General features: G+C 34.9%; 1 protein-coding gene and 1 long non-coding RNA gene across 4 annotated transcripts in view; both read left to right on the plus strand.

The window, feature by feature from the left end:
• Window positions 1–18558, plus strand: part of ZCCHC7 (zinc finger CCHC-type containing 7) — a 239896-nt gene that overhangs the window by 108522 nt on the left and 112816 nt on the right. The window lies entirely within an intron of this gene.
• On the plus strand, window positions 222–9219 carry LOC309634320. The gene is made up of 2 exons (XR_014247978.1): window positions 222–2896; window positions 3221–9219. It is a non-coding gene; the product is annotated as an uncharacterized lncRNA (long non-coding RNA).

Consider the following 18558-nt stretch of genomic DNA (forward strand, 5'->3'; position numbering starts at 1 on the left):
GCAAGCGGGGGCCACTCTTCATCGCGGTGCGCGGGCCTCTCACCATCGTGGCCTCTCTTGTTGCGGAGCACAGGCTCCAGACGCGCAGGCTCAGTAGTTGTGGCTCACAGGCCTAGTTGCTCCGCGGCATGTGGGATCTTCCCAGACCAGGACTCGAACCCGTGTCCCCTGCATTAGCAGGCAGATTCTCAACCACTGCGCCACCAGGGAAGCCCCAAATTGGCATCTTCTAATGAGGAGCTTAGGACATTTAGTATGATAGAACGAATTATTTTTAGATATTCCTTCATGTCCTTCATTAAGCTTTATGATTTTCTTAATGTTAGTTGGCATATTTCTTATTAAATATATTTTTATATATGTTTTAATTTTATTGGTACTGTTTTTGGGATTTAGTTTCCTTTATGCTTTTTTCCCCTGATACATAGGTAAGCTATTCAGTTTCATATATTTATCTTTTATTAACACCTTACTAAAAATTATACCTAGTATTTTTTAAAATTGTAATTCAAAATTAAGTTGACTAATGAAAACCAGAACTTTTTTATGGCTTTAAAAAAATACATAATTTTTGTGGTTGAGGAGGTATCTGTCTATCTCTGTTTTCTCACCCTAATTGTTTAGAGCTTCCTGAAATGATAATGGTTGAGAATTCATTATTTAAACTGAACAGACCCTAAGTTTAAATAGCTGTATAGTTAGTCATACATTTGAGGGCATTTCACTTACCCTAAGGCATTCAGCCAAAGTCCTGGAGAAACTTGAAGGATCAATACTGTGGTCTTTGTCAGCAAGTGATTGTTGAGCCATAATTAATAGATGAGGGAGAGGGTCTCATTGTTATGGGCTTTGTATCAAACAGATAGGTAATTTATACTTAACGTCTTTCCACAGTTATTCTCCTTTCTGCTATCCTAGAATATAATTCTTTTATTTTTCTGTTAGTCACGTTTCTGAAAACAGCAGTGTATTATATTAATATTTTATATATATTTCTGTCATTCAGTTTATATGTGTTCTTGCATTCACGCCTTAACCTTTTTAAATTGTAAAGTTCTTTAAAGGATAATTATACGTTTTGTGTAAAGTTCTGTTAGTCACATCTGTACTAGCAATTAGTAGGTACAGTGCAGCGTGGAAGGGGAGAGAGAACACTGAGCACTTACTTTGTGCCAGTTCTGAACAATACATAAATGTAGAAACTAAGGATCTGAAAGAGTATGTATCTTGCCAAAATTTAAGAGGCTATGGAGTGTCCATTTGATTCTACGTTCTGCACTCTTCAACCTGGCTACACATAGAATCCTCTGGAAAATTTTAAAATATATTTTTTCATCATATTTCTCATCACCTTCCATTCCCACCCTGGCCAGAAAATTGATTAGAGATAGAGCCTAGGCATCTAGGTGTGGCAAAGACATAGAACTTTTTTGAAGCTCTCAGGTAATTCTAATATGTAGCCTTGGTTAAGAACAGGAGTCAGCAATGGCCCACATGCCAAATCCAACCTGCCACTGGGTTTTTTTGTTTGTTTTTTTGTTGTTTTTTTTTTACCATGTGGGAGCCAGGAATGGTTCTAACAATTTTAAATGGCTGGGAAAAAAATGTAGGATATTTCATTGAGAAACTTCTTCATAGACATATTTTAAATGTTCTTTTCAAATATAACTGTATTTTCTAGCAAACAAAAGAACATAAACTTACAGATAAAGAGAAATAAAAATCTCTGGGCTCAGTCACCACTAATTTCAAATCATTTCTTCCCTTTCCATCTGTTCTTTTGATAAGAGTATAACTACTTTAAAAAAAATTTTTATTGCTTTAACTGTTAAGATTGGAGAGGAGCATTGCTAGGTCAGATTCACTAATCATTTCTTAACAGTGTGAGGTACTACTGGTTTGTGCTTCGTGTTTTGTACTGACCAATATTAATTCACATAAGACAATATTCCCAACTTGATGATGTTGGTTTAGGGGTTTAAAGTACATCTCCATTCCTGTTCCATTTCCCGATTAAATTTGCTGTAGATAAGCTCTCAAGGAAATACCTGCCTTCAAAGTAATGTCATCTCAGATACTAAAGTACATTTGTATGCAAACAAACATTTTAAAACTGAAGGGTATTTTTATATTTGTTATTTCATGAAACATTATTCTTGAAAGAAGAGTTTGACTTCTGTCACCAGGCCTACTGTCTTAAAGTTAGGAAATGAAATTCCCACTGTTTACAAAGGATTTCTCCAAACTTAGTGGGAGATATAAAACGAGCCTATTAAGATTGCCTCTTTTTGAGAGATACACAGTTTATTTATGATGCCATGTTGTCCATCCTGCAAGGTTTCCTTGAATGTATTTTATTCTGGTATTCTTGGTTATAAGATCTGGACAGACTTGGACTGAACAGGGAAGTATATGCTGATTCAGCCCAGCTAGTCTACAGAGGCAACATTGACCTCATGGTACTTGAGAAGGAATTGATTTAGGTGTCTAGGCAACTATATTGTTCAAAGTTTTATAGTATTTTGTAGAAGTGATAAATCATAATTACAAGTTATTCAACATTCTTAATAGGGAGACAAAGACAAAAAAACAAGTTTGGTTTTTTAAAAAAATTTATTTATTTATTTATTTTTGGCTGCGTTAGGTCTTCATTGCTGCGCACGGGCTTTCTCTAGTTGCAGCAAGCAGGGGCTACTCTTCTTTGCGGTTTGCGGGCTTCTTATAGCGGTAGCTTCTCTTGTTGTGGAGCACAGGCTCTAGGCACGCAAGCTCAGTAGTTGTGGCTCGCGGGCTCTAGAGTGCAGGCTCAGTAGTTGTGGCGCACGGGCTGAGTTGTTCCGTGGCATGTGGGATATTCCCGGACCAGGGCTCGAACCCGTGTCTCCTGCATTGGCAGGTGGATTCTTTTTTTTTTAAAAAAATTTTTTTTAAATAAATTTATTTATTTATTTTTGGCTGTGTTGGGTCTTCGTTTCTGTGCGAGGGCTTTCTCTAGTTGCGGCAAGCGGGAGCCACTCTTCATCGCGGTGCGCGGGCCTTTCACTGTCGCGGCCTCTCTTGTTGCAGAGCACAGGCTCCAGACGCACAGGCTCAGTAGTTGTGGCTCACGGGCCTAGTTGCTCCGTGGCATGTGGGATCTTCCCAGACCAGGGCTCGAACCCGTGTCCCCTGCATTGACAGGCAGACTCTCAACCACTGTGCCACCGGGGAAGCCCGGCAGGTGGATTCTTAACCACTGTGCCACCAGGGAAGTCCCGAGTTTTTTTTTAATTAGTTAAATGAAATCGCTTTTAAAATATTTATTATGTTTTGTAAAATCTATGAAGGCACATCCTTTTATCATTGTATCCTAATGTTTAAAATATATATGTGTTTAGAATATCTCTTTCAGAAATGAGTTTATATAATTTTTGGATATATTTAGACTGTATTTTGTGGAGAATGCTTTTTACACAAAAACAGTTTTTTTGCAGTCCTTGTTTTATTTCATATTGCTGCCTTTATCTTGTTCTATTTCGTATTGCTCCCTTTGTCTTGTTCTGTTGTATAATAAAGTGAGAATGAGCCACTTGAGAGTAATTCGTTTACCCATTGGAGGTAAATCAGTTCTATGAAAGAATTCAGTCCAAGTAATTAAGTATGATATTAGTCTGTATTTAAATTTATGTTATAGAAAAACAGTGAGATTTTTTGTTTTTAATATATTTATTTATTTATTTTTGGCTGTGTTGGGTCTTCGTTTCTGTGCAAGGGCTTTCTCTAGTTGCGGCGAGCGGGGGCCACTCTTCATCGCGATGCGTGGGCCTCTCACTATCGCGGCCTCTCTTGTTGCAGAGCACAGGCTCCAGACGCGCAGGCTCAGTAGTCGTGGCTCACGGGCCCAGTTGCTCCACGGCATGTGGGATCTTCCCAGACCAGGGCTCGAACCCGTGTCCCCTGCATTGGCAGGCGGATTCTCAACCGCTGCACCACCAGGGAAGCCCAAACAGTGAGATTTTAAAAATTATATCAAATTAACATTTTTGTGGACTTCCTTGGTGGCGCAGTGGTTAAGAATCCACCTGCCAATGCAGGGGACATGGGTTCGAGCCCTGGTCCGGGAAGATCCCACGTGCTGTGGAGCAACTAAGCCCGTGCGCCACAACTACTGAGCCTGCACTCTAGAGCCCGCGAGCCACAACTACTGAAGCCTGTGCGCCTAGAGCCCATGCTCCGCAACAAGAGAAGCCACCGCAGTGAGAAGCCCGCGCACCGCAACAAAGAGAAGCCCCCACTCGGCGGCAACTAGAGAAAGCCCGTGCGCAGCAACGAAGACCCAATGCAGCCAAAAATAAATAAATAAATAATTAAAAAAAAAAACACAAACATTTTTGTAACTGGAATCGTAAATTAGATTACTTAGATAAAGTTTATTCTTTTCTTTGACATATTTTATATAATTAATACATTTATATTTTGAGAAATAACAGAAGTTTAAAATGAGTTTATTTTTACCACTAAAAATGCTAATTTGTTCCTTATGTTGTCAACTAAATTACAAAAAAAAGCATATAAAAGTAAATTATATCTTTACTATCTATTACAGGTATTCTAAGAAGTGCTTAGAAACGACATTTTCTCACTTTGGTGATTTTTTTTGTGTGTTTGTTTTTAACCATTACTGAGTATATAGTATTAATGGCATACAGTACTTCCATTAGATCTGAAAGCAGATTGTTCTATACCTTGCTTATGAGATCAAATGTCCAATACACCAAGTTGTTTTTTTTTTTAATGTTTTATTTTTAAATATTTTAAACCTATAGAAACTTATAGGGATAACGCAGAGAACCCCATTGTACCCTTCACTTAGATATTTAATATTGTTAACATTTTTGCCATAATTGCTTTCTCTCTTACCCTTCCTTCCCCTCCTCCTCTACACACACACGCATAATTTATTATTATATTTTTTGGATTAATTAGTTGAGAATAACTTGCAGACATCAGGCTTTTTACTCCTAAATATTTCAGAATATATATCCTTAAGTATCCTATGCTGTCTTACATAGCTACAATATAGTTAACAAATTTAAGAAATTTAACGTTGATAAAATTATTTTATCTAGAGTCCAAATGAAAATTTCACCAATTTTCCCAATCATGTCCCAGCCCTCTGCCTCCCCTCAAACCATGATCTAATCCAGGATCAGGTATTACATTTAGTTGTCTCTTGAGTCTCCTTAATCTTGAACAGTGTGTCAGTTTTTCTTTGTTTTTCATGTAATTGATGTTATTGACATTTTAATATTTTTATTTATTCATTCATTTATTTATTTCTGGCTGTGCCAGGTCTTAGTTGCGGCACGTGGGATCTTCATTGCCGCATGTGGGATCTTTGTTTTGGCATGCCTGATCTTTAGTTGCAGCATGCAGGGTCTAGTTCCCTGACCAGGGATCGAGCCCGGGCCCCCTGCATTGGGAGCATGTTGTCTTAGCCACTGGACAACCAAGGAAGTCCGGACATTTTTAAAAGAGTATTGGTGAGTTGTTTTGTAGAATGTCCTGTAATTTGGGCTTGGCATGATAAAGATTCAGGTTATGTATTTTTTGGCAGGGATACTATATAAGTGATAATATGTTCACATTGCATCACATCAGGAGGTTCATATATCAGTTTGTCATGTTATTGGTATTAACTTTGATCACTTGACTAGGATGGTTTCACCGGATTTCTCTTTGTAAGCATTTTCCCCTTTATAAACAATCTATGGGGAGAGTGTTTGAAATGGTGTGACTATCCTGTTTTCCAGCTAACTTTAACCATGTGGTTTTAACATCCATTGATGATTCTTGCCTGAATCAATTAATGCTGTTGTGGTTTAATTCACTAAATTTTGCATGCACAATTCTTAAGAACTGCTATTAAAAAAATACTATATGCATGTGTAAATATAACATAATCAAATATTTTAAAAATAGAATATCTATAATATTATATTAGTTTCCTGTTGCTGCTGTAAAAAATGATCACAACCTTGGTTGCTTAAAAGAACAGTAATTTATTCTATTGTAGTTCTGGAGGCCAGAAGTCCAAAATCAGTATCACTGGGCAAAAATCAAGGCATCAGCAGGGCTCCACTCTTTCTGGAGATTCTAAGGGAGAATCTGTTCCATGTCTCTCCCATCTCTGGTGTCTGCCCGTATTCCATGGCTTGTGGCTGTATCACTCCAATCTTCAAATGCAGCATTGTCAAATCTCTCTTTGTTCCTTCTTTTGCCTTCTCTTCACTGTCTCAAATCTCCCTCTACCTCCCTCTTAAAAAGGATACCCATGAGTGCTCTTACTTATGTTATTTATTCCAAATGCTAGATTCCCCTCATGCAACCCAAAAAGCTCTTTAAGTTTGTTTGTGTTTTTGTTTGGATAGTCTTATTTTACTCTAACCTCTAAGGATAGGAATTACAATAATTCTGAATGCTATCATTTTCTTCAGCAAATTTTTAGCAAATGATCTGGGGTAAGTGTAGACTCTACCAGTTTGGTCAGTCGTTGGAATCTACAGGTTCTGCATCCACAGATTCAGCCAACCACTGATTGAAAATATTTGAGGGAAAAACATTCTAGAAAGTCACAAAAAGCAATATTTGAATTTGCTTGTATGCAGGCAACTGTCTATATGGCATTTACATTGTATTTACAACTATTTACATAGCATTTACATTGTATTAGGTATTATAAGTAATCTATAGATGATTTAAAGTATAAAGGTGGATGTGCTTAGGTTATATGCAGTACTGTGCTATTTCGTATAAGGGACTTGGGCATTCTAGGTTTCGGTATCTGTAGGGTTCCTGGAATCAGTCCCGCAAGGATACTGAAGGATGACTGTACTTTTTCTTTTTTAGCTTTTAGACTTCCTGTTGAATTAAGCGGTATAATATGCTTATAAAGATGGCTTTTTATTAATTATGATTGGGCTTCTTACTGAGGGACTTTCTACAAAGGTTGTTTTTCTTAATTGTAGACAAGTGTTGTGTGAAATAATAACTTTGTTTGAACTTTTAGAGATTATGGTCTCCGTAAGAACTGACTCTATAGTCTTTGTCCATAAATCCTGCATTACTTACCTTGTTTAGTGGCTAGGTCAAGTAACAGTAAAATAGACAGAAACATCCCCAGCTCAAGCATTCATCCACCATCTTTTACTGTTGCAGTGGAGGCAGGGAATTACTTGGAGGAGCAGAGTGACACTATATAAAGGGATGACAGGAAACTGACAGGATCAAGAATAGGTGGTAGAGGCTTTTAATAATCTGGGCTCTTGGTTGCAATAACAAAAATCCAACCCAGAGGAAAGGGCTGTGGCTGAGTCACTTTGCTGTGCACGTGAAACTATCACAACATTGTTAATCGGCTATACTCCAATGTAAAGTAAAAAGTTGAAAAAAAAAAAAAAAAAGGAAAGTAGGGGAAATAGGAAGGAGAGGGGAAGGAGGAGGAGGAGAGGAAGACAGGAAAATAAACCTAGGTGTTTATCCGGCCTCAGCATAGCTCAGTCCTTCTAGGTCTATTCTAGAGATTCAAGAATTAACACTAACTCTCTCCCCATTTCTCCATTCTACTTTCCTCCATGCTGGCTTCATTCTTAGGCTGGCTCTAGTTGGAGGAAAATGACTTGGAAACTTCAGACTTAATGGTCCTTAACAGAGGCAGTGCCTTTTTTCTGATAATTCTGGTAAAAGCTCAGGAAATTCTTTCATTGGCTCAGCTTGGGTTATTCCTGATCTAATTGGTGGGATCTGATGCTTGGATTGGTCAGGTCTGAATCATGTATTCACCCCTCGAATGGGAGTGTGGAGAGGAATGAGGTGGGGAGGAGTGATTGTCATTCTCACCATCCAGACCATATGCTTAGAATGATTTTCCAATAAGAAGAGTGAAAGGAATGGAAGCTAAAGAGGTAAAATAATTATCTATTATAAGGCCAGAATCTAGCATCTGATTCAGAGTCCCATATATATTTTACACTCAATAATTTTTTAAATAAAATATGCTTAAATAGTCTTTTTGAAAACTTCAGAAATTCTTGCAAGGCTATTGTATTTGTCATTTAAGTTTCTCAGGGTAACTAAATAGAAATGTTTCAGCCATTCTTTTAACAATTATTTATTGTATGTCTGCTACACTGTTTTACCTACAGTATCAGTTAATCTTTTCAAAGGTTATGTATAATTTTTAGAATAACTTTTCTGTATACAACTAGATTTCAAGAGAATTTTAAAGTGATTTTTTTCCATATTTTATCACAGTATGTCAACTAACCAGGCTAAAGGATTTATGTGTAAGCCAAGAAACACCAAATTATATTTTAAAACATATTTTAACCAAGGCTTACAGGCTATCTCTTTACCTTTTATTTATCTAAAGTGCTATGGGATTTTTAATGCCTACGCGAAGCATACAGTAAGCCTCATCTGGAAGACCCATGCATAGCACAGTGCAGCTACTCAATTTATCTACCTTGGAAGGATGAAAGGCTAAGTTGAAAAATCATTTATCAGTTCCACTTCAGTTGTTACATTTTTGCTTCAGAAACATCCTTCATCTCCTGAGTCTCATAATCTCTTGCCTTTGAGGTTGTTGCATAGACATGCTTTCACTCAAACGCCTTCAATTTGAACTTCTTCAAGAGGGGTGCCTGTCTCGCAGAAGTTGCCTCCAAGGACTGTTTTACAGCTGTCATTTCAGCTCCTCTCACCTAGCTTGTTGAAGAAAGTTCTCTCACCAAAGACATTTCTAATTGGAAACCTGTACTAGTCAATTGGTATAGCAGCTTTTTGGAGACTGAGCACCCAACCAGGAGTTCCTTAAAAAGAAGATACAGCACCAAAACCCACTAAGAAGGCCCAAGATACCCTTTTGCCCTTCAGAATGAACTTGAGATACCCCTGCTTTTATGCTTTCAATGAAGGTATCCAATGGGAACAAGATTATACTTTTGGCTTTACATGATAATAATTCTCTGAGAAATGTATGATAAAGCCATATTCCTTTCAAATTCACAAGCCCTAATTAGAATTACTCTCTGTGTTGTTTTTCTAGCAAGACTTAAGTTTTCATGAATAGGTAGTGACTCTCTCCACATGTTCAGGGTTCTGTTTTCTGTCTATATTCACCTTCCTTTCCCCCAACTTCCTTCCCCTTGACTATATCACTTAAAAAGCTATTCTTTAAAATTACTGTTGTATTGCTTCTTATTTAGATGTTCTGTCTCCTTAGTCATACTGTACACCTTTCAGAGTCAGGAACTCTGTGTCCTGTATTTGTTTTATATTTTCATACAAAGATCAAGTTAATATTATTTGGTAATATGGTACTTAGTAAAACAATCCGTAAGTTTTTAGCATCTAGGTATCATGGCAGGCACAAAGATAAATAAGACACTGTTCCTCCCTTCAAGGAGATTTTAACCTTATAGACGAGATAAGGTATACATACAGGTTTAATATAATAAGATCATTAAGGAGTGAGCAATCAGTTTCTCCTTAGGAAATCAAGGGAGGCTTTGTGAAGGAGCTGATATTTGAGCCAGCACTTAGATTATTGGGATATTTTCATTGACTCTTCAATTTGCTGGATTACAACATTATAGGTGAGACATTTAAAGGGAAACAGGAGTGCCCCTCATGTGTATAATTCTTGGTGGTTGGCAAAGCTTTTTCACATTTCTCATTTGTGCTTCATAACCCTATGAGTATATAGAGATTATATTTATTATTGATGTGTAAAAACCTTACCTATTTAGCTTTCAGAGTTTATTTTGTTTTCTGATTGCCTTGATGATCAGAAAACAGCATTATTAGTCTTGACTTTTTCTGCCATGGTCTTTTGTCCTTCAGACCAGGACTCTAGAAGAAAGAAGAGATTTCTTGTTCCTGGTTTCTGCTCTGAAAAGTCAGTATTGATCCTATCCTGCTTGACCAGATTTGTCAGTGACCTTCTTATAATACTATTTTAGCATTATTTTTGGCCCAAAAATTAAAAAAAAAAAAAAAAGGAAAAGGGAAATGAAGTAGTAACATTTTTGCCTGTTAATTTGAAGTATTCTTGAATTTTCCGTGTTCTTATATCTGTTTATGTGTTTCTGTGAGGTGTTTCTGGACAACATACCAACTAAAATAATGTAAAATGTTAAGATTGTGCTATATCTTGCTACATAATTTTTGTAGCAGAACTGTATTTTTTCTTTGTGTTCAAATATTCTTTGAGGAGAAGGGAAAAGAGAATGGAAGAAGAAAGCTTAGTTTAGTGAAGTAGTAAGGTTTTTTGTGTATTACTGGAAAACTGCTTAATAATAAACTTTTCCCCATCTACTTGATATCCACGTGTTTTTAAAACAGCCTTTATTAAAGGAAAATTTGGTTTTGATTCTGCCAAAATCAAATTTCATTCTTTAGCTATTGTTCAGAAGCCTGTGTCTCACCTGATTGATCATTCCAACTATTTGTCTCTGTGCTTTATATCATCAAAATCCCATTTGCCCCACTGCAGGGTTGGCATAAGAATGAATGTGATTGCAGCAATTAACATTATGATCGCAATGAAGACTTTAAAAGAAAATAGCAGCTTTGTTAATATCTAGCATTTTTTTTTCCTCACAGTTGTATAATTAATAAGAAATGGTAGTTGGGAAAACAAAAGCAGGAAAAGCTGCTTTTTATAAATAATTATGAAAATATTTTCATTCTTTCCCCATAGGATTGAAAAGTAAGCAAGTTATGTGGTTATTTTCCATGTTGATTGTTTCTACCATGTAGTTTATGGTTGTGGCTACTTTTGCTTTTAAACTTTAGAAACAGTACATCAAATTGGAGAAGTCACTGTTCTACATAGAGTAATAGAAATTCATTATTAATTAAAAAAAGGCAAAGGGCTTACAGCACACCCACACTCATGCACAGATTTAGGCATAATGTTTCCTTAGTTAATAGAACATTGTGTATTACGTGAACTGCAGGACTTATTTCACTTGAATTTTAAAATAATTATTTAATGTCCTGGGTTTCAGTTCTTATTTTAAAAAAAATCATTTAAGTACTTACATAAAGCAAAGCAGCCATTCTTGGCAATCTCCAGTGTTTACTATTTTTCGTAATTATGACTTTTATATAGACTTTTCTTTTTGTTGTAATTAGATTCTTATTGTAATGCCTTTGCTCTTTGCCCTGTGATGTTGCTTTGTTGGTTTGTTCATCTACCTTGTAGACCTTGATGACCCTCATGTTCTAGTCCTTTGGCTTTTTACTAGGCTGAACCAAAAGAAAGCACTTGGTTGCTAGCAAAAGAGCTGAACAAAGGCAGAAAGGGAGGGTTTTAAGCATGGGATGCTGCCACAGAAAACAGCAAGTATGTGTCAGCTTGGTCTGTGAGAACCACATTCTGTAAGGCTAGGCCACTGCACTGTCATTTTTATTATTGGCCATCCCTTAACCTCAGTACATTGTTAAAAAGTTGTATTTTATCACAGCGAGATTTGACAAAATTGGCCAGTTTGAACCTTTTCAAGTTGGGGGAAGTTGGTTTTCTACATCATATAACTGTAATGGGGGGCAGCCTGCCTTTTAACTGCATTGTCCTTCATCTGTATATTTAGCTCAGGGTGAGATTTATGTATAAAGCTTTTAAACAGAAACTTTTAATTTTTATTGTTTTTCCTTTTAATATCAATATTGAAGGAAAATGCATGGGAACCATTAAGAGATAGTCAGTGGACATTAAAATAAAGAGGAGAACGTTTGACAGTTTCCTTGGGTATCAAAGTAGAAAGAAGCATACACCATACTTAACTACATTACCAGCACTATGGAATGGCAATAGTGAATTTTCCAGTTCTATTTTAAGATGGCAAGAATAGCAGGTTTAAACTGACAACTGCTTAAAAATATAAGCTGTCCAGGTATTGATATAGTGAAATGATATATTACAAGCCAATTATTAGAATATGGTCAACATTAGCCCTAGGTTTTAATTTCTACATCATTTGAAGACAATATTTGCTGGTGAGGTTTTGGGACCTAAAGATCATTAATATACATGTGAGTCTGTGAATGTATATAAGTGACTCATTATGTGAAAAGAACAAATACAGAAAAATCTTTAAAAACTCACCTTACCTACCTTTTCCATGATTGAGGTTTGTTTTTTGAAGGCTAGTTCAGGTTCTGTTTGCTTTCCCATAGTAAAATAATCCAGTGTATTTTTTACTTCAGATAGTTACAAATTTAACCTAGTTTCTAAGAATATTAAATTTATATTTCTAAAGGTTTATGTGTCACTTAAGTATTATTAGAGAATTTGCTTTATACAGGTTAAAGATAGGCAAATTACCCAAATTCTAACTCTGTCAACCTGAGTTTTATGTTAGTTGTATTAGAAGGCAAATAATAAAATTTCATTTATACCTACTAATTATGGTTAAAGGCAAAATTTTTGTAAAGTATTATATAAAGGCCAAATTATTGATGTTTAAAAAGTTTATGAATAAGAAATCTTTTAAATTATTTTCATGTCTCTTAAGAATAAACAAAAGAATAATTTTTTTACATTCACCAAATAAATTCATTGTGAACAGTCCTCACATAGGGGGAAAAAACACATTTCGTACTTCACAACTCCTAAAATAAAGGAAAATAAGCTGTAGGAGTAGCCAAAGTAGGGATTAAAATAGGTAGACAAGGTAATTTCTTCCAAAATAGATGGAACTGAACAAAATTTGTTCCTCTTGCTAACAGGCCATCATTTTTTGTTTATTATTGTTAAGAAAAAGTAATGCAAGTAGGATTAAACACATTTAATATAAAATAAAATGTTGATGTAAAGAAAATAGCCAAGAGATATGTATTTGTCAACAATTTAGATATATTTTGAGATTTTAATATTAATAGAATTACAGAAACATTATAGAGTTACAAAGTATTGAATAAAATTTACATTTTAAAAACCAATTTATTTAACAGAATAATTTCCGAAATTTATCAATGCTTCTTAACACACTTGGACTTCTCATTCATTTAATTAGAGAATTCATACACTTAATAGTTGTATTGTCATGTATAGTTATATGACAATAAGGTATCTGGATTAAAGATGTTTTTCTTTTTATATTAAGGCTTATTTATTTAGGACTTTTGCTTCTAATATGCCAAACCTTTAGCTATTTAGATATATCCCGATGATAGCTAAAATTTTTACTTTATAGCTGGGTATTTGGTATGGTATTGGCCTGGCTAATGAGTGTATAACAAAATGCTGTAAATGGAAAGCTATTTCTGACTTAAACTCTTGATTCTTCTACATTAGTGCTAGTAAAATTGATGTATTCTTAGTCCCAAGTAGTGGTATTTTATAATGTCATAGCAAAAGCATGGTTAGAAATGAGAAGTGCTGTCTCTTAGAAGTTCTCTCATATTTCAGCTAAAACATACTCAGCAAAAAAGATATGTAAATTAAAAGAAAATCTCCAATTTCCTATTCTGAGTAAAGCTTTGATTTTTTGCTGATTCAGGAAGTAAGGTTGACATTGGAGCTTCTCATTTCATCTGGAATAATCACTTTTGCCTTTTGAAAAGTCTTTCATTTTAGCAGCAGTATCTTCTAAAACAGTCCATTTTGCATGGATGAACCTGTTTTTCTCTAGATAACACAGAAAATACAACTATCATAAACGGTAACCTGCTTTCTATAGTATTGCTTTCCTGAGTGCCCAGTGAGATACTAAAGTGCCAGGCTATTCATTCTGGAGATTTCACTGATTTTTCTTAGCTGCTTCCTTACCCCTACTCCCCAAATAACAACCCCCAACAGAAGAATTTTATAACTTCCAAATTGACTACTGCAATGAAATGTTTAACCCCAGGGTTAGATAACTAAGTTGCTGACTACCTAATGAAGGTGGTTAATAGCAATAGAGCTTTCTCCTAAGTCAGTGGCTCATCAGTTTAGGATCATTCAGAACATATAAATCCAGTTCTTGAAACAGTGAACTCTTTTTTTTTTTTTTTTCTGTTAAAATAGGTGTTGGATTGTTATCTTACTGATGCCGATATTTTCTCAGAGTTTTCCATTACTATTTTTTTCTTCCATTATCAAGATATGCTTACAGTCTGAATAAATAATAGTGAACTTGCTTTTGTTATAGGGTAAGTGCGTGGGGTATCCAACTGAATTCCAAATATTTGGCTGCCAAAAGAAGGAAAGCATAAACTGCTTATTTGTTTAAATTATTATTAAGAAAATGATTAACATTTTAAATACTTGTTCTGGTGTAATCTACATACAATACCTTAAAATTTCCAAACAAAGATCAAAAATCTGTATTGGTTGGATTTCTACCAAATGATACTAAAATCAAATTTGAGTTTTTCTTTAGCATCTATGGTAAATGGAAATGTACATTCGATGTTTTCTTTGACTAGAGATTTATAAATGGATCCATTGTGTTTCAGGTATATAATTTCCTTGCTGTATGTATGGGGCCACTTCCTTGCTTCCCACGGTACTTGACAGTGCTCTCAAAGAAGAAAATGTATGCTTATGCAATCCTGGACACAATATGTATTTCTCTTGCTATATGGACTGTTAATGCTGTATGATACAACATACTTATATCAAATTTTGTATTCTATGTAAATAGTGCTTTTAAACTTCTATCTGATAGCACATTCTGTTGTATTAATGCAATAAAACCAAGATGACAGGGTGACACAGTGAAACTCTTATTAAAAACATGTTCTAATTGTTGCAGAGATATTAATGGAAATCTAGAGCTTGCTGCCTGGAGTTATTTTAAATTGTGTATTTTATATTTACAGTTTACATTTACATATTAATTTTATCTATTAAGAATTGCTTTCAGATTAAAAGATTTACATATACTTAAACAAAAGTATGAATAGATTTGAACTCCAGAAACCAATTCATTGTATCAGCACGCTAAATGTTTTTGCATTAAGGAAAGCCAGATTCAGTGACAAGTTTGGCCCTCACACTTGAAAATAGCATGAAGGAAAAGCGGTCATGGAAGTCATATATGTCTATTTATCTATTATGTAAAAGGCATATGTCTTTTATTTTAGAGAACTAAAATGCTCAAATTATGATTAACATTTAAGCTTAACATTAGCCAAAACATGGGGAAGAATTATGGCAGGAAATTTAGAATTATTTCTGAGTGAAGTTCATTATGTACAAATTATACAGGTTTTAAAGGAATTGATGAGTAATCCATTTGAAATCTATATATATTTGTTTTCATCTTGATGTCATAAGTCTACCTTATAAAATTTAAGCATAATGTAAAAACAGATTTAAAGATTTTAACAAGGGCTTCCTTGAAAAATTCTGAACCTTTGTGTAAAATTGGCAGATCATCTGACCATTCTCACCCTATGAAATTATTTCAGCACTGTATACTACTGGCTGTAAGTGCTTTGGAAACTGTAATCCAGCTGTTTTTCTTTGGTAAAATATTACTTCCTTTTTGAAAGGAGCTTATTTTAGAGGGGACGTTAACATTGCTTCCTCCTTTCCTCAGTCTTTAAAACTGTATCATCCTGGAGTTCGTATCATTCTGGAGTTCATTAGTAAATTGTAAGTATCACAGAAAGCACTGCGCAGTGTTCAAGGTTCATGCTCTAGGGTTAAAACTGAATTTATATACACACATACTACATACTTATAAAGCCGTGGGACAACTAATCAAACTGCACTGTGACCTTATGCTAGAGGAGTTTGCCTGCTTTCTTTGTAGACATGGTTGATTGGTAAACAACAACAACAACAGAAAAATTGTCCAGATTGGCTACTGAAATGCTTTTCAATCTTTACTGTACAACTGTATCAGCAAAGGGTTGATCAAAGTTCAAATGAAAACATTAACTCGTCTAGATAGGCTTCCAATGTTTTCATTAGTTAATTCACAAAGAGAATCGCACAGTAGACTGGATTTTCGCATAGTATGAACAGTTTGCATAAAATTGTGTGATATAAGGACGTGACTATAGAGTTTGTCTTCTGTGTTTCCAAACTTTCTATCCTGCATATCTTGATTCTCATTGTGTTCATTTTGCAATCCGTTAACCAGTAAGGATTTACCTTAAAATCCAGCATTTTTAGGTATGCGTATTGTCTCGCAGTGGTGCTTTGTAGTGCCACATGGTTGCTGCTCAGCTTGGCTTACAATCTTAGTCTTTTTGCTTCTTATACTAGCCATTTTGCAAAGATAGCCTGAGCTGCTTTGTGGTACAGGACAAGTACTTGTGAAGTGAACTCTGAGGAAGTGAATTTCCATTGTTCTAGAATATATTCTTAAAAAAATAAAGGCCACCCCAGCCCATAGTTTTTCAATACATACATTTCTTATTAAGAACAACCTGGATTTTCTACGAAATACACCATGATGTTAATAACAGTTGTATTTTATTTTAGGCAGAGTTTTTTCTTAAAAAAAAAAAAGCTCAATTTATAAATGAGTCTTTATAAAAAATTTAATTTTAAAATAGCTTATCCATATGAGTTCTTTAAAAGGCAATTGTTAATGTATTTAAACATGATTTCATTTATAATAAACTTCTTGAAAAGTAAGTGAGAACTTTAATCTTCATGTATTAAGAAGAAATGAATGATAGTCAGTTATTTTTGCCAAGATTTTTTTCCATCCTAAAACCTAACTAATCTTATAATTTTTACTTTTTACTTTTCTTTAATAAAAGGAGTGGCAGATGTTTTGCTCTCCTTGTTAGCTTTGGTGACTGTGCCATGAGGGTTCTGCCATGATTGATCAGTGAGGGCCACTATGTTTTTTTCATATATATTCACTGTGGAATAGAATCCAGTGTTGGATTTTTCTTTTTTTCTTTTAGTGAGTAGTGAGGGAAGGGGATGGGGGGGGAAGCATTTGTTCCATTGAATAATTTATAATAGCTAATTTCCCAGTAAGAACTCACCAAAACATGATAGATATATCTCACTTAAGAAAAAACTCTTCCATAAGGTGAATCAAACCCTGTTTTGATATATCAAATAGGTGTATCAAATTCTTGGCATATCAAACCCTGTTTTCTCAATTATTTTACAGTATAAAATTGGAGATGCATTATTCTAGAAAACAATTTGGTATTTAAGACCAAAGAAAATCAAATTTAAGGTAACTTTTTAAAAGAAAAGGATCACTTTCAGACACAACAATACTGAGTCAGATTATGAATGAAGTATAGCGATTTGTTTTATATTTGTCATAGTGACTTAAATATAAATATAAGCAGCACAGTTAAATAAGCCAGTGGTTTCCAGATTCTCATCCTTTCCTTGAAATAACTCTAATAGAATACATAGCTTTTCTTCATTGTTCAGTGTTCTGCCTTCTAGTATTTTGGAGAAGTAGCTATTTTTAGAAATTAGGTTGAAATAAGCAAAAGAGGATTTGACATGTGAACAGTTGAAACTATAATTTAAAATATAGTATTAAATTATTAAATAAGCAAATAATTCCTTGGAAGACATGTAACGGTGAACCAAAATCAATTCACCAAATTATTATTGAGCACCTACCAGTGTGGTTGACACGGTTAAGCTGTGATATTGCCTTCAAGGGGCTAGCTCAGAGCTTAGCAAGGAGTTAGACACATAAACAGGTATTAACAATACAAAAAGAAAAGTGCCTTGATAGATGTAAATACAGGACATCATAGGGGCACATAAGAATAATTCCCAATTCAGTTTTGAGAGATGATATAAGACTTCCTGGAGGAAAACTAAAGCAAGACCTGAAGGATAAATAAAAGTAAGCTAAATGGATGTGGGCATGGAGCAGGGAGAGAGGGTTGCAGGTTCTGAGAATAGCAAGTATGTAGCCCAGCTGCTATTGGTTTGTTCAAAGATTTATGTATAATTAGGTGTGGCTAGAGCATAGATTGTGAAGGTGATTGAAAGTAGTGAGAGATTAGTCTGGAGTGGTAAGTTAGGATCAGATTATGAAGGGCTTGATATATATGATCAGAAAATTTAAGGATTTCTAGAAGGGATTTTACATAAGACAGTGAGTGACATGATCACATTTGCAATTTAGGAAAGTCAGTTTGGTAGAAGAAGACTGGAGAATAACAGAGGGTTGGGCAGGTGAGAGTAAGATCAGGTATAAAGAAACCGGTTGCTTTTTAGAAATAGGTAAGAAGTAGTGATTCCATTCTTCTAGATAATGAATACTAGAGGAGAGTCAGGTTTGAGAAAGAAAAGAAGAAAAGTAACATGGTAGAAGTTGTGCTTCATATAGAATAGGGGACGTTAAATGTTACTTTGGCTCTGTCACTGATGAGGCAGATGATAACCGTAGGCAACTCATTTACTCTCTCAGTACTCAGGTATCTTCATCTTTGGCATCAACATATGGTAATGCTTTGTTGCCCAATTCATTGTGCTTCTGTGGCCATGCAGAAGACAGTGTGAATAATTTATGAAATATTTACTGTATGATGCCAATATATAGGATATTATTTAGTGTAATGGAGAGTACGTTTACT

The sequence above is a fragment of the Balaenoptera borealis genome (genome assembly GCF_965194805.1).
Source record: "Balaenoptera borealis genome assembly, chromosome: 8".
NCBI lineage: Eukaryota > Metazoa > Chordata > Mammalia > Artiodactyla > Balaenopteridae > Balaenoptera > Balaenoptera borealis.